Genomic DNA, 12,670 nt, shown 5'->3' on the forward strand with positions numbered 1-12,670 from the left:
TGTAAATATTGCATGAAGCACTCTTCACGATTTATATTGAGAATTTTTGATTTTATATTTGAATTTAGTAAATTAGTACTGCGAAGAAGAAAAGATAGAATAAAAGATTTATAGTTTGTTTGTATTATTGTTCAGGATAAATAGATCTCTAAATTTTTGTATCAAGACTTATAGGAAAGACTTCAGGTTTCCGATAGGCAGAGCCAATAAAAGAGTTTTCAATTTTGTTTAAATTAATTTAAATTCAAGTTGATTTCAGAAATCCATACAAAATCGGCGCGGTAAAAGCATGCAATGTATTTCAAGACAGTATATCGAAAGTATTCAAGGTTTTGAAGGAATCAGCAAACACACATCAAAAAAGGAATTTGTTTAAAGTTAGCATGTACGTACTACATACATATGTATTTTTGCGTAAAAGGAGGGTGGATATTTTGGAACATGTAACACGAAGTCCCGTAAGATGTCAGGTCTAGTATCTTTATATGATCGTGGTATCGTGATATGCATCATGGTTAGGAATTCTATTCCTCGTTGCGTGTATCTCTTTCTTTCGATTCGTCGATAAAACAGTGAACGCGCCATCTATTGAAAAGAGCATTCTGACTGTATTAGTCAATGATGCTGATTACACGGTAATATTCGATTTTCTAAGTCAATGTACGCGTTAACAGATGGCACTGCGATGTAAAAATTTGATATAAAGTATAATATACATTATCAATTGTTTAAAATAAATTTATATTCGATATTTGTTGAATGAACATATAAAAATTTCGGACAGCGCGTAATCGACATTTTTAGAAAGTAACCATTTAAATTTGAGTCAGTTACATTTTTTAAATAGTTGCAGTAAATACGAAAAAGAAAAACAGTAAATTATTTAGACATCTAAATTTGTGCGATGCTCTGAGATAAAAATTATGATAAGAATATTTTTAAAGCACTATATTAGCGTGTCCTTATATAGAACTTTCTTTTTATTTCTCATCGTACTCCAACTTTCTTGCTCCAGTAACCTAGTTATTAGTACACTTGAAAATTAAAATTACTATTTCTTGTTTCACTGCTCTCTTTTACTGCAGTTTAACGTCATATAATGTATTGTTAAAATCGCTAAAAAATAGTAATATATCGTTTTCATGTATACATAGATATATGTGATTTAGCAACAGCATTTTATTATTTTTTTTATCGGAAACGTCTCTTACATCGCCGTTTCTAATACAATCTTTTGACACAGAAATGAATTGCGTGTAATATTATCTGTGATATTTGAATGTACGTACATATATATATATATATTCTTTTTCCAACAAAAAAGGAAGTCTCTTAAAATATCCGAAATTATTAATTAACGGAAAAAAGATAATGGAAGTTTCATTTGTTTAGTACGATAGCTTTGATTTATCGCTCATCCAAATGTTATTTATGTTATTCACACGTCACTTTACTGACGTTCACACGAAAGTAATGCACGTACTTGCGAATAATGCGTAGAACACGTTCATTAAAAATTTGTTACCTTGTTATTGCTACGAAGGCTGTCACCTCGTACACGTGAAATGCGATTCAACGTCTGGAGTAACATATGTGGATTTATGTAGATACGCGCAAACACGGTTACACAGGTATAGATACGGATCGTACATTATATCTATGGTACAAAGCCTTGCCACTAGCTGTGGCACGTGCGAATTTAGACTAGATTATATTAATCTGTTCAAAAACGTTCGTTTCCTATTACTACCGCAAAATACATTGATAATTCAAAATAATTGAATGATATATTCACGCTAACAAAAATATAATTGTTATATACTGCATCTTCCTTATTTTATTTCGTTTCATTGTTTGAATAAAATTTACCGATACTTTTGAATGTGTATATACATATATATATATAATAAATATATATATTATATATTATAATATGTATATGTATATATATATATATATATATATATATATATATAACATATTATAATATATATATATATTAAGTAGATGCACATGAAATATCGTCTCTCCAAAATTTAAATTTGACGGATCGATATTATTTGTAACATTTGTCTTATCTTCGATTATTAACTACATTAAGAAAAAAAAGAATTGCTATAAGTTACGTGTATTAAATGTTAGGAAGACGACAATGATATCAAAATCTTATTACGAATAAACAAAATGTTAATGTAGTTTTCTCGTACGGATTTAAGTATAGTAAAGATATCATAAAAATCAACGGCTTCCGTTATTTCATTTAAGCAATTTTCTAACGTATAAATTATTATAAACGAAGCTGCAAATAAAGATACTGTTGCATCATTCAAATCTTTTAATTTTAGAAAGCATAGTTCTTATAAATCTTGAATAATAAAACAAACTAATCGTTGATGAAACACAATTATATGATGATGACAATATGATGTCTCAATGGCACTGTGCGTGTTTAAAATTGTGTACGACATTTCGTATGCACCAACCTAATACATATATTATATTAGCCACAAAAGGATCGGTTACACATTTCGATTATGTATAGAAACGTATAGTACAGATCACCGGGGCAAGTGACTGCTCGTACATCCAAAAATATTATTATTCAGAGATACCAATATAACGTGTGATTAGTAAACGTAGTCATAACAGATATGTCTAACACTCACGAACGAACATACGTTCATTACACGTACATGAGCAGGTTAAAACATGCATAGAAACCTGCATGAGGAACATGATTATATGCTTATGACAGACAATTAGATGCTACATAGCGACGCGGACAATATCGATTTGCATATCTACGCGAACACGTGCGTTTACTGATGGTGGGAACAAAGTATGCTTGAGGTTCTCCGGAATATGGATGAGGCATAACCATAAGAAAAACGACGATCCATCTTAAAGATAGGTTAATAGACAAATTAATTTTCAGTTAAAACGCACTTCGTGTCACGTGCATATAATACAGAAAGAGAAATTAGTAGCTACACATACAGTGTCACGAAAGATGGTCTCCCACTGAATATATATACCTATACTTGCATCAAATATTTTGTAGCTTTTATATTTTTCAGATTTTCTAATTTTAAAATAACTTTCTAATTTTCAGATTTGGTTTAAGCTTTATCAACATAGATAATTATGCTAGTTATGTTTCATTACAATGTTAATGAAAAATATTTCATATGACGCATATTATAATATATCTACAAAACATTTCTCAAACAATATATGTTCTGTGATTCAATTATTTTAGTTATAGATCACGAAATAAAAAATTTTTTAAGTTTGCTTCATACTGTATATATGTAGCGTCGAACGATGGGAACAGTAAATGAAAATGAATAAAACAAGCACCATTCACAACGGTCGCGAAATAACAAACGGCAGCGACGCACTTTGATATCGATTCAAAATGATCGACGACGTTTATTTTCGCATGGCGTACGCGTCGATTTCGCAGATTTTCGTACTGGAAAGCGTGTGTTCGGTATCGGCGCGTGCGACAGTGTCGACGTTGCGAGGTCAGTGGAACGGCGACGGTATAAATCGGGCGCTCGTTAAAACGTGACTTACGGCACTTTCACGACCGACCGAAGTTACTAGCGTGCTTGCAGCATTCTCGCTATCCCCCCACTTCTTTCGATTTACACTCTATCCACCAGCTTCTCGTTCCCTCTACTGACAGCTTCTCATAGCTGTTTTCTTTCTCGCGTTCACGATAAAGTCGCGAATGCAAGTACGAATGCAAGCGACGCCTTTTTACGCCAATTTCACTGTAAATTCTACTTTCTCTCTCTACGTTGTTTACCTAACATCACTTCTTTTTGTAATATAAATTTTTTATTTCTAATTTTGCGTACTTCGCAACCTATGCTGATCAATTCCATAAATTGTAATATTACTAATGTAACTTACCTTTATTCGTGTCACAAATATAACTTGATACTGTAAGACGACGAGTTAAAAAGTTACACAAAATCATTGAATTCTTAAGAAATAATTAATGTATCTCTTATGTAACATAAATTTTATTTCCGGTTGTCTAGAACTTTTAACGATAGGTTTTGATGATTCTTTTACCTCCTCCTTCGAAACAAGAGGCAGGATTAAAAGCCTGATTCTAAGAATAGTTGTTCGTTTATTTGAAAGTAGTTATAGTATAGACATCTGCAAGGATTCGTCGGATAGTCTTAGACAGGCAATAATCGCGTCCTTAACAAACCGGCGCAATATTCCATTATGTAAGACAACGATAGAACTCTCGATGGTCGAGAGCCCGATGATCCCAGGTTGTGCTCTATAAATAGACTGACCTTCCTTTGCGCTCTTTAAGTAGGTGTGTTAAGATAGCGTGTATGTACTGTGCCTGCGATGAGACATGTTTCCTTTTCAGAGAGGAACCAGTTGAGTAACGAAGGAGGGTTGGATTAACCGCTAAAATAAAAGAAACCATGTTCGTAAAAGACGATAATCGACCTTAGCCAGGAAATATCGTTTAATTAAAAAATACATTTGCCACTGTAACTTTATCGTCGATCATTTCGCTAGAACGTAAGAGCTCGGAAGTAAAATAACCTAACCTATCTCCGTTATTTTGGTAAAACGCGATGACAAGACAAGAATAATTATAAATATCGCAATATATGTATCTATGGAAAAGTGCTGCATAGGACATTTTAACTAAGAAAGGTTTGTCGAATCTTTAACACTAACAGAAATACTTAGGATGTTAACTATATAACTCAAAGTTATAGAGTCGCTCAAAACGACGTTCCTCTTTGACCAGATCGTATTTGCATGTTTGGTGTTACGCGTGTTAGGACGATAGCGAAGAAAGTTCGTTTGGATGATGGCGCAAGTGAACTGGGTACGTCTATCGTTTCTATTTGTCTGGTGGATTCCTCCAGAGAGCGAAATACAATACCCCAGAAGGAGGAAACACTGGGAGAAGTGGGGAAAGGGGCGAAGAACAGACAGGCGATAGGAGAAGTGGAAACAAGATGGGAAATTGTGTAATTTATTCAGCTGAGCAAGGGGCCAGTATTAGTTCGGTGTGCACGCGTAGGTGAATCGGCTGATGTAAGAGAGAGAGATGGCGCCAACGTTTGTATCGTCGGATAAAACTTTTGCGTGCTTTCGAAAATTGCATGAACAGTTGCGGTGAGACAACGGCACCGTATGCAATCGCTCGTCGCAATCTCGATAGCCTACAGCTCCATTAGAAAATCTTCTGAGGTTTTTAGACTTCCACGCGAACGATGCGTTCTCTGCACCCATTTGCGTAATTGGAATGTATTCTATCATTGTTGCGATACTTCCATTGATGTCAATCAGTTCTGTTAGATTATATTTCGACGTGTGTATATGATCATTCGGATGAACGATATTCAAACGATCAACGGTATAGATTGTGTTCCTGCCTTCATACATGTCTATGTAAATATTTTTTAATACTGGAATTGCTGATCTATACCGCGTACCTAAACATATGTGTATTTATGTTTCTATCTCAGTACATATAATACGTATGACCACTGGGCGTTAAGATTAGTTATTCGAATGAAATGATCTCATACATTTGAGAATATTTATTCACGATAATATGTGTCATCTAATAAAAAAAGAACCAAACGCATAGCATACATACATCAGTACCTCTGAAGAGAACGAATAATCTTGGTTTTTCTTTACCATCGGAAAAGAAACGGTGTTTCGAATAAAGAACCGTGAAAGCTTGTCACGTGTCATGAGGGGTTACTGGTCGATGCGATGGAGTTTATCGACGTTAATGATAGTTGTGGTGTTCCTCTTCTTTGTCATCGACGCGTCATCGTCCCGGTGCAAATGATATCCGCTTAAGAATCGAGTTACGAGACCGCAAGTAGCAAGACGAGTACCACTTCTAAAACAAAGTACCCAGGGAACCCTTCTGCATTTCTGGTTTTCCTTTTTCACTTTGCTCTTTCTCCCGACGACGACGTAGTATAGCGAGTAGTCGATCGGTCGGTCGGTCGGTCACTGAACCGCCCGCGCCGCCTTGTAACTCCATGCCATTCCATCCTATCCTGCCCCGCGATCGAGCCGTGGTACCGTTAGAATCTTGTCCCAGTCTACCTGAAAACTAATTCGACGACGTCTCCGACTAAACGGACTACGTCTGCTACGTTCACGCTTGCGGACCTCGACATACCGCCAGACAAAAGAAAGAGCTTTATCTATGCTATTACACGGCAGACAACCTTGAAATTACAGCGAAGAAAGTAGCCCGAGCGGCAGCTAGTGTTTCACGCTTAATTCTCGGCGAAAAAACGCGTTTCTCTGTTCTGCGGAATTGTACTGATAATGAAACGGGGTTGTTCTTACGTATCTTTTTCCCTTCTTTTTATTCGGATCTTTGCACGTTGAAAGTAAGCTGCTACAGTATATGGGATTTTTTGGTTCGGTGTGGACAATGATAAGTTCATCTAGAAAAATGAAAAAAAAGGAACACACAATGATCGAAAATTGTAATGTATTGAATTTGCTCTTCTTTGAATCGTTGAAAGAGAAAGGTAGATTGGAAAGGATTGTCAGACAATTGTAGGTACATGCAAGAATGTGATCGTCTGGAACTGTAGCTGGAAGAAAGTGGCCAGGGTAATCAGCGCTCCAATTACAAATTCGCTTCCCAATTCTGGAATTAAATTTCGTTCGTTGCCGTTGTGTCCGTAATTATGCGTCGAAAGTTCCGTGTAAACTTTCTTGCTCACATCCTTCTCCCTCTTTTTGTTTCCTCTAGTTAACTTCTTATTAACTGGCCTGGTTAGTTCGGTCTTACTTGCGGCGGATGCAAAGTTTGCGGAGTCTAACAAGGAGATCTCCTGAAAATTCTAATCTAAGAGGTAGAGGGGAATTGCGTGATCGGGCTGGGACGCGTTTCGTTTTTCGTTTTTAAATAACAGAACGTAAAATATCGTACACTTGTAATTTCATCCAAAAGTAACGGAACATATTGCAGGAACCATTTCAAACAAAAATTTGTACAAGCTGACGGGCAACAATCGATAGAAAACAGTTAAATCACAGAGTTACAGGAAGCTTGTAAACATACCTGTAACTTGCAACACTTACGAGATCGTTGTAAATCACAAGGTAGAACAAATAATCGATAGTACGGTAATCGATACCGTAAATTGATATAGAACGAACGTTGTCGAATGATATCGCAAGGACATGGAAGGATGAAAAATGAAAAAGATCGTAGAAGAAGGAAGGGAAGGCAAACACGAAGGTAGGGGATGGACATTGGTGGCGGGTGGCAGTGCTGGTAGTGGTGGTGGTGGTGCTGCTGATGGCGGTAGTGTGGGCGTCGGCAGAGCAAGGGGTGGAAAATGGGCTACGGAGGGTTGTACGAGGCAAGTACGAAGAGGGGGATGGACGCGGTCACCATGGCAACCATGGCTGGGTTTCAGGGCCCTGGCCGATGGTTTGGGTAATGTTCCGCGCCTTGGAATGGATTTCTCTCGCTTCGCTACCAAATGGGGTTAGTCAATGCTAAGCACACGCTTGTTCTTTCTTTTCTCTACTTTTATTCCCTTGTCTTTTTTATTTTCTCCCATATGACTCTTACTTTTCAACTTTGCACATTTTCGCGCGTAAAATCATCTTCGTTAATCAAACTGGATGTTGGTCGTTATGTTCGGCTATCGGTGAGCTGGTTAGTGAGAAATTGTCGGATCTGTCAGGTGTCGTGTCAGAATAGGATTAATTTGAAATCACGCGTGAAAATATTTCCGCTAACGGCATAATAAAATCGCGCATTTCCCATGAAGGGACGGATAATTTATCGCAACGTTGATTAACGAAGAGTTGATATCTCAGATTCCTCGGGAAAGATGACGCTCTTAATGATATAATAGTTAACGTAACTTGCTCACGATAAGGTAAAGATAACCAGCACGATGAAAGTCGTTGATTAATTTTCACGGGAACGTTCTAAAGGTCCTTTGATTCGACAACTACAAAAGTAGTTCTAGGTTAAGTACTCTGCTGAGCGTCTCGGAAAGCCATAAAGAGCCGTGAACGCAAGGATATGACGGTCTGTTTATTTTTCCGAGAGTTTGAGTCCTTTCAAACGAATGATTGTTGTTCGTATCCTGTCGCTTCTGTTAAGGTTCTTACGCGCTACAACTTCCTGTAATTACTTAACTAGCGACTTATTTTTTTTTTCTTTTCCAAGGAAAGATGAAAGTGGTAACGAGAAACTGCTTGCAATTATTGTTTACGGAGGGATCGTTAATGGACAACAATGTTGAAAACTCGTAGCCAAGTTTCTCGGCTGTTACACGGGCGCAAAGCGTAACTTTCCAACGCGAAACGATTTTATAAAAATCTATCAGCACGCTTTATTGGATAATTACTCTTAGGTAATAATAATAATAAGGCGCTTAAGTGTAGGTCATTGAGGCGGCAACCGTGGAAGGGTTGCATTGTTAATTCCGCGCAGAGAATTGCGGCAGCACGTTGCAACGGTATAACGAAATCAGCCCGCGGTGTAGTGTGGCTGATATACCGGCATAGTCATGTACTTGATGGGCTTTCCGCTAACGAGAGTTAATTGCAGCATAAATATGTCTGTTATGAACGGGTGAAATGATTACGATAAACTAGAGAGTTGCAACGACGGTGGAACGAAGGAAACACTCGTAAAATTACGAGGGCAAATAATAAACACCGATACACCGCATCGGTGCTGTTCGAAAATCTATAAAGCAGTAAAACGATATATTTGTTTCCTATCGAGTTTACGTGATTGTTCGTTACTCGTCTATCGCCATTATTCTATATACACATACCTAACTACAACGTATGCACATACGCGCACACAATGGTAAACCACCTTTACACTTCTGTTTTTGCCTTCTTGCTTTCGATCGACCATTCCTCTTTTTTCCGATCGATTGCTGTAGCGTTACAATGTTTCGTGAGAAATTTAAAAATCGTTATTCACGGTACGTAACTGTTCATACGAGTTTAGATTCATTGTGCATAGACTATCAGACAATTGATAAGTAAACGTGAAAGAAATACTCGCTCACGTTGGCGGCCGTTTGACCTGGATATCTATAACCCGTTTCTGTCTCGTGCCCGCTCTCCTTCTCTTTCCCATTGGTTCTTTTACTTTTCTCGACGTCGTCTTTTTTCTTCACCCTCTCGTATACCTTTTTCCTTCGGTAGCTCGTGAACACGAGATTCTTCTAAGCACTTTACATAAATATCAGAGCTCATTTACGCGTCGTGTTAAATGTTAATGATAATCATCGGTTTGAGCATGCTGACAAATCATTCAGTTTAGATTTACAACATCATTTTGCTTTAAAGAGATAAACATATTAACCTAGTAATCGAACTTTTTAATTTTTATCTTACTGACGAAATGATTCGAGAATTCATTAATATAAATACATACTCTTATTTATACTAGGTACTATGACTAGTTGCAAACTTGTCAATCATCGAAGCGACTAGCTTTCCGTCTTTCTGCCTTGGTTACGAGACGAACATACAATAACGTGTGTACATTGTACGTACACGTGATGTATATACACGTAAGATATACACAAGATATACACGTAACAGCTATTGGCACATAATAGAAACACGACTCGTGCAAGAAACATTTTCTTTTATCAGGAAGCTCTTCACAATGGTAGCAACGAGTTTACCGAATGATAATAATGGAAGAAAACATTTCGCAGTCTTGATTCCTTTCAACTTTGGATATTCAGACATATTTACATGTTTGGGACCTTGAGCATTTTTCATTCGGCTTAGCTGTAGAGAGTAAAGCGCATTTGCACTTTTATTTTTACGCGAATCACGTAAAACTCCATTCGAAATTTGAAATAGCGTTCAAAATTCGAAGAATGAAATCCAATTAAAATTACTATCATTTCCAAGTTCTCTTTATTTTACCGATCCGATTTCATCTTTTGCATTCAATAAACTTCTATACATACGTATTTAAATGTTCATATGTACGCTAGACCTTGCGTTTGACACCTTTGGTATTCAGATTACATTAGTGGTTCTTTCATCAAAACAGGTATCGTTGAAGCGAGAGCGCGTGGAAAATAGAGATGTGGCGCATGGGAAGGCGAGTGTGCCAGAAAACAGTCAGAAATACCGGTGCAATCCATATTTTCTATTTCTATAAAGTCACGGCCGTGTACGTGGTTCAAGGCCACGTATACGGCCTCCACGACTCAATCTGACCTCCTCCCCGGATTGCAATCGCGATCAGAGTGTCAGGTTTAGACGTGACTTGACCTGCCTTGACTAAGACTCGCTCGAGTCACAGTTGACGCCGTGCTACAATCTCTTTCTCTCCCCCACTAGTTTCAGTTTCAGTTTCCGTGTTCTTGTGGTGCAACACCTTCCTCTTGAAATACTACACTTGGATTTTCATCACTCGACAACACTTCTTGTGATTTATTATGCATAGTATAAAATCTCAGCAAATATTCGTCTTGAGTCTAGTAGTCTCTACGTTATAGCAAAACCCTGGTGGATCAAATAAGGGGTGATACTGCTTGATGCAATAATATTTGGAGTTACTTGCAATATTTTATCATTATAAAAAAGAATATCCAAATATTCTGCTTCTAATTGGAATTTCAAACCTTTATTTTACCAGACTTTTGACTCTTGATCGATTTTTTAATTACTATAAGGTATATAACTGGTAATTTGTTAATTATCTTCATAACATTAAGCAGATCAGGTGATGGAACATCTGCATAAATTAAACCACACCGTTAATGCGCGGGGCTCAGCATCTGATATCGATAAGGATACAAGTACAGTAAATGGATTGTATACCTTATTAAAGGATAATTGAATTCACGTGATCACGTACTATTTCAGATTAAGTATCACTTCTGAGGATTCGCAGAAAATGATGATGGGTGATTATCAGGATATTTTTCACGGATGTTCAAATTTATTTCTACATTCTTAATTTCTACATCACAGAATGATCTAGTGTCGAAGCTCGTGTCCTATACATATACATTAAATTAAGTCTGTGATCTATTGCTATTCATAGGCGATATTCTACCCTTATAGTCATTGTTGGTCACTTTCTCTAAAATCGTTCCTCTTAGACGACCTGACTACTGTGGGATTCCACGTTCGTTTCTATCTAATAGACATTGCCCATCCACAATCCGTGATGGAGAGTAATTTATTATTACAAGGATTTTCTCTTCTGCAATACCTGTGGTACGTCTCTGTTGAAGTTAGGACTTGAGAAAATTTACATATTCAAGGAAACGATACTACTATGGAAATAAAGACGGTTTAGAACGAGAGTATCCAGCTTTCAAAGAAAAAAAAGGATCTCATTAATAAATAGCAGTGCATGAATACTGAAAAAATTATTTTAATAGGAGAAAACACGGCGTAAGGATATCATAAGACCGAGTCGTAGTAATAAAAAAAAAAAAAAATGAATGCAAAGCTATTGAAAGCGTGAATGTTATAAAGAAGTCGTAATAATAAAAAAGCAATATTAAAAATGGAACTCCAGCAATAAAAATGGTAACACAATAGCACCAAAAAAGGAATTAATAAATACAGGACAAGAGAAGACAATTCTTATGATAAAAAAATTGTACAAGGACATTAGAAGGATATTCAAGATATTTTTACCGGGTCTCACAGATCTGGGATCTAGGTACTGTTACGAGCATGCTGTGCTCCCAGGTTGCCTTTCCTACAAATTTAAAGTTTATCGATTCGGGATTCTTTATCTAGTTCTACAGATCTGGCGTTCTTTTTATTCAGTTTCACAAATTTGAAATATGTATAAAATATTGATGTACATCATAATACCTTTTCTTCGTCTTTTCTTTATATTTGATTTTACTGGGTTTGCATTATATATAGTAAAGTTTATAATTAATGTTACGTAAATAGTTGTTTTAACGTCTTTATGTTATTTATTTTATGTTTTATGCTATATTTACATATATTTTTGTAAAAACAGAAGTTTTGCAACTACTTTGATAGTTGTTGATGCATAAATCGAGGTCACCCAAAGGTTAGCACGACCCGAAATAACTGGCGATAATTTCTTCAATGCCGTGCCATTCGTTTAAAAAGTAAACAAACACTTATACGTACATGAGTCGCGATAAGTTATCAGGAAGAGTTCGCTTGACTATTCTAGGATTTGGTCATCAACTTGTCAGATATGTCGCGACATATTTTCACATTTTATAACGACGATACTTCTGTATACTTTTCATTAAATAAAATAAGAATGTATATTATTTAAGAAATTTAAATCCAATAATTCCATACTTTCTACAAGCACGCGAGTACAAATTGTATGCAAATATGGATCGTAATATACAAAGTACAATAAAACTGATTATTTATATTGTTCTCAGGTTCAAAGTAAACGTATATCTATGCTGTTTGCAAGCTTGACTATGTAATTAAGATCGTATGACGTGTTCAGAAAGATGGGAGAATGCATGCGTTTCCTCTTACCCAACGTACTGACCTACCCTTGCTTGGTCCTTGAAGTTGTTTCGAGACCCACGACGTCTTTTTATTACCCATAAAACTTCCTTTGAAAGAAACGACGCGATAAGGTATTCCGAAAATTTTTATAATT

Source organism: Bombus vosnesenskii, unplaced genomic scaffold (genome assembly GCF_011952255.1).
Source record: "Bombus vosnesenskii isolate JDL3184/JDL3185 unplaced genomic scaffold, Bvos_JDL3184-5_v1.1 scf7180000013542, whole genome shotgun sequence".
In the NCBI taxonomy this organism is placed as follows: domain Eukaryota; kingdom Metazoa; phylum Arthropoda; class Insecta; order Hymenoptera; family Apidae; genus Bombus; species Bombus vosnesenskii.